Here is a 6,000-nt window from a genome sequence, read left to right as displayed (position 1 = left end):
TTTATTTGCTATTAACAAACAACATTTCAATACATAGCTGGAAATCTAACCAACAAACATGACTTCTATTTTTGTAGTGCAAGGGTTTCCAAGTAATTTTTGCTCGTTACAAGTCTTTGAAACAAAAGAGAGGGTAGAACGAAGGTTTTCCAAGACCAAACCAACACATTTGATTTTCCAAAGCTTGATCGCGCGTGTGACACGCGTCCTTACTTAATCATGATAAAAACGGCATGCTTCCTTTATCGTATAAACCTTAAAATTGTAATGGGGAGAGGAGAAGAGAAAATCGATATTTTCGTACCCATTCCTGATATCTTGTATATGTTTCCGTCCCTGTCAGAATTGCTCGAGAAATATACGTCCCTTTCATAAATAATAACAAGGGATCTCTAAGGGTTTATGGTCCCTAAATAACTAATATCATTTTTTGTTTTCGCACTTAATTTAATCATATTTTATAAAAATATTTTTAAAATATAATATTTACTTCTCGTTTAAATATTTTTCTATTCAAATAAAAGTCACAAAAGTTTTTTTTTATATTTAGATACAAATGTCTAAAAATCAAACATAAGTTATGAAAAATAAATAATTTTTTTTAGAAAAAATTCTAAAATTAATAAAATTTTAAATTTCATACATTTAACACAAATATGTTAAATTTAAAAAATATTATTTACACATGATATTTACAAATAGGTTCTGATTATGTTGGAGTTACTCTACCGTAAAGCACTCTTTCACGACCACACAACTAAATTATTATGCGCTTTTTATTATTTATTATTTTAATTATGTGATTGTGAAGGAATACTCCACGATGGAGCTAACTCAAAGATAACTATAGCCTTACAAATAATTGATGTCGTACCGTTCAATATCTGACTTAACCGGCATGAAAGATACTGACTTGACAATGTCTCGATTATCTCATAAATAACTTGTCATACTCATGTGGATGTCCTCATTTGAGTTTCTTTCTTAAACAAAACATGAAAGAGACATGGAGTCCATGTGCACACCATGCATAATGTTGGCGTTTTCCGACTTTAGGAGGTGGGGGAGAGAAAAAAGAAATAAAGATAAGCCATCTACGACAATTAATACATAATTGTACATCGACGTTGATGTTTCTTCTCAATTTCTTCTTTTCATTTGCCTTTGCTTACCAGTCCATACTTTCTAATCCTTAACCATTTATACATATCCCACTTAATTATATTTAATTGTCTCCCTAATCAGGATCATGGCTAAATGAAATCTCGGGCAGTCACTTCATTTTGATACTCCCGTCTTTATCCTTCAACCGAGCTGACCTGCTGCGGTCCAAAGTTCGGTCGGCCAATTGGGCCTGCTGGGCCACCACCTTCCTGATTTTATTATAATAATCTGAGATAATTGATCTTTCTCGCTGGCATTATTGTCCATCATGTTATGTGCTTTTTTTTTTAATATTAACCGTGCTCGGTTTTATCGCTATTAACATCTTACCATTTCAAATATTGATGACTCTTAATTATTTGCTAGTTGATGATGACCCATTCAAATTATGAAACAATTTCGGATGTAAATATTTTCTTAAAATTAATTAGAATAATTTGTTAACTGAAACAACAACATATTTGGCTATTTGCGTTGACTATAAGTTTATAACAACACGTAACGATTATTGCATAATTAGCCCAGCAAGTTGACAATTTCCACGCGATCACTTGCAACTATTGATTCATGAGTCAAGTCAAGTGAGTATTTCTTTCTTTCCTCCATCTCCCTTTAAAAACTTGGCGTTGTTAAGACCTGTCTTAAGTTTGCGTTAGGGTATGACCGTGGCGGAACCATGGATGCATGCATGTTTTAAAAAAATATATATCTTAGACCTTTTTTTTATGGTATACTAAATTTTATGATTTAAATTTAACTATTGTAATCTCCATTTTAATGCCTATTCAATTTTATAAATTTTATGCTATAACCTAGTCAATTTTTTAATTCCTCTATTATGACTCCGGTTAAATTAATAGTGTGTTTACTTGAGAGTTTAGAGAATGAGAATGAAGGAATAGAAATGAAACTTATGTATTACTTGGCAAAATGTAATTTGAGAATGAGAATAAAATGTGTAGGTCCCACACATTTTGAAAATAAGAAATAAAAATCTCATTCTCATGGGGGGTTGGTAATGTGGACTCTCATTCCTTGAACTGACTTTTGTAACCTTCTAATTTTTTTTCATATTTCTTGAATTACTTTCGTTCAAATCACAATTAATTTTATTATTTTAAATGTCATTATTATTATCAGATTTTATTAACTTTATTATTTTAGTTAATAATAATAATAATTATTATTAATATTATCGTTATTAACATTTATTATTATTAATTTTATTTTTTTATTAATATTATTTTTATAATAATATTTATACATGTATTTAGTTAATGAAAATTACATTATTTAATGTTATGGGTATTCTGGTAAATTAATTTTCATCCCCATTCCTCATTTTCATTTCTTATTCTCATTCCTCATTCTCATTTATTTTGTCAAGGGAATACATTAATGACATTCCAGCACATTCTCATTCCCATTTATTTTTGCCACGTAAACATTTGAATTCATTCACATTTCTCATTTTCATTCTAGTCCATTCTCATTATTATTCCACCTCATTGAAGTAAACGCACCATAAATTCTTAGTTCTGCCCTCGGCATTTGTTTGGATTTTTAGCTCGAAAAGATGAATTCGATAGTTTTTTTCACTCCACGATTCAACAACACTCATGCCTCTATGTTTTGACTTTTGGGGGTTTTATGAAAATTGTTTAAAGCGGGTTATCAGTCATGACCCAAGACTTATTATTTTCATTGATTGTTAATATATACTAATTAATAAACGATGTTGTTGCCTAGTTCCTATCAGAGTTTTGATTGTTGTAGGTGAATTATTACAATGGCTTAGCACCAGTTATGAGATTGCAGTGGCTGATAAGCAACTAGAAATAAGTTGCTGATTAAGTAGTTTCGTGTTTAATTTACTGTATTGTTGTAGTTGCTATAAGATTGAAAAGTAGAATATATGTAATTGTTAAATTTTATTGTGAAACGATTGTTTTATTATATAAAGATTGAAATAAATGTTAGTTTAAACTGTCTTTTATTTATATATTAGGATTTATTTAAAAACAAGACAGAATTGTTATTTTGTTAAAATATTAATATTAGTTGTGATGACTTGTCTAATAAGTTACTTATAAAAAAGATAAGAAATCAAAACAGGAAAAGTTTATGTGCAATCTCATATATACTTTTAAAAGCTGTTGTTAAAATATAGAAACTTCTTAAATGAGCAGTTTTTAGAAAATTTACCAAATATTATTTTTGTAAAAACTTATAAAATAAGCTACTTATAGCACTCATCCTCAATCTCAAAGAAACTCGTAGACTGGTTGAATTGAAAAGCCAATATACTATATACAAAGATTAAAATACAAATTAAAAATAATTAAATATAGTATTCTAATAAATATAGTTTTCGTACCTATATTTTTTAGGTGGTCGACAGGTCGGCATCATTTTTTTTGCGATCCTCAAATATCTCCCCATAGAAAATGACATTTTGTATTTACTATACCAATTTTGGGTATAGTTGCAAAAAAGTATAATACATAATAATAATAAAATATTTATGTAACCATTTATGAAACTAAGTGTTGTATGATCATTTAAACAAACTTTAGAATTATTTTTTGGGTACAAAGTGACAATTGTTTTTTCAATCTTTGTCCACGTTCTTCCATGGTCTTCAAGATTGGAACATAATAAATTGCAAGCTTCCATCTCCGCATAAAAAGATTAATGTTATATATTTTAAATTTTTTATCCCAAAAATTATTATAATTAATGTGATATTCATTAATTTATTAACTATTTAATAAATAACACATCGTTTGAGATAAAATATAAAATATCTTTCCTGAATCCCGACATCACCTAAATGGACCCGATTATACATTCTTTTTTCATTGGGCGAGAGAAATTATGATAATAAAGAGAACAATGATTGATTAAAATTGTAATCAACTACCAACTTCAGAATATATATATATATATATTTTTGTTTTGACCACGAGGTATCCTGGGGAGGGCCCCAACTGTGGGAGGCACCTTTAAGCCCGTACCACAACCCAGACTAGAAGTTGTTGGGGAAAAATTAGGTTTTTAAAATTTTTATAAAACCTTTTGAAGATCGCTCTCATATAATATATAAGAATTCGTATTCTAGAAATCGTACCTTGAAAATCCGAGTTGGCTTTTTCCGCTGAAGTGATTTAGGCTCCTAGATCACGATCTGCCACCACCACTCCTGTTAGATCACGATCCGTCGCCACCACGCTTGCTAGATCACGAACTGTCACCAATGATCTTCCAGGTTATGACTCAGGTTCGATCTGCACTTGACGTGTGGGCGCCTTTATCACTACCAAAACAACTAGCACGAGAAAATTTTTCTCTCAATAAATAGAGAGAAAAATCTTTTTCTCTGATCTGTATAAAGTGGCTTCCGTTTTTTTCTGTTGAGAAAAATAAGCCTTATATATCTCCCTTTAGTGAAAACCCTAGGCTCCAAATAATGAAAAATCAAAACCCACGTTATTTGCTTTTTCAATAGGGGACCCACCTTGTAAAATAACATAAGGCCCCTTATACAAAAACTAATTAAATGGAGCCTCCCACTAAATGATATATTTAGGCTTTTGACCCAAATTGCTAGTTATCTTACTTATTAGTCCAGTAGTGGTGCAATCAATTAAATGAGCTAACCCGGGGATCATTTGGGAACATACAATAGTGGCTACAATAATTAGGCCTGTAATTAAACTAGCCCAATTATTTAATTCCAAATCTACTCCACTAAAAGATTGGAACTGACTTCCATAATTGTATGCTCGAATAATAATTCGCCCCAAGCCACATTGATTTCTTTACTGCACAATCCTTTGTACCACATCGTTAATTAAATTGATATCTCAACTGTCCAATCAATTTAATAACATCTTATTCCTTGAACCTTACTGGTTTTCTCTAATGATCATTTTCAACATACTAAATATGTTGACACACTCTGGCCAGAGAATTCTATGATCAAGTGCCGAAAACCCATCAAGAGATGTGTTGTACAAATTCTATATTGTTAATCCATAACTCCAATACTCATAATTGCTCCCACCAAGATACCGGGTAATCTTGACCACAAGGCTGTGTCGTGCCCATTGGTAACTCAAATGGAATAACAATTACAATCATGAAATCATAATTAACTCAAGATTAAGATTACAGTAAAATCAACGCCTATGAGATTTAATAAGTCTGACAGTTATTACAAAGTTAATTAAATCTCATATGTGATCCTGTTCAATGTAGTCGTACTACATCAATAAATTCATACATGATTAAGACAAATCATTCAATGAATTTATTACAGTCTATACCTAAATAAAGTGCCCAACTTTATTTATCAACTGCGAACTAAATTTATTTAATCATAAGATAACTTGTATTTATGTCTTCTGTGAATCCACACGGTGATCACATAAATACATATAATATGATTAAATGGACTTTAATACAAGTATTAATGCAATTAAGATATTTGAATAAAATATCTCATTTATTTTATTAATCAGAAAAATAGTTTATTACAATTAAATAAACACATATGCTTTTAAAGAGCATATTTTCCCAACAGAAGTCCCCGCTCGAATCGAGAGGCACGAGTTCTCCCAACAAAGGTGACTTCCCTGCGACTCGAACTGGGGAGCAAACCCAGTCAAATCACTTAAGGGAACTCCATTGCCAGTGGAGCCAACACTTTGTTGGTACCAACTTCAGAATATTAACTACATTTCTGCTCTTATTTTATGTGTAGCCAATTTCGGACAAGCTTTTAGAATATTAAATACATTTCCAGTCTCATTTTATTTATAGTCAATTTAGGCC

Source organism: Citrus sinensis, chromosome 5 (genome assembly GCF_022201045.2).
Source record: "Citrus sinensis cultivar Valencia sweet orange chromosome 5, DVS_A1.0, whole genome shotgun sequence".
Lineage (NCBI taxonomy): Eukaryota > Viridiplantae > Streptophyta > Magnoliopsida > Sapindales > Rutaceae > Citrus > Citrus sinensis.
The sequence above is the reverse complement of the archived record's forward strand: the minus strand, read 5'-3'. Positions refer to the sequence as shown.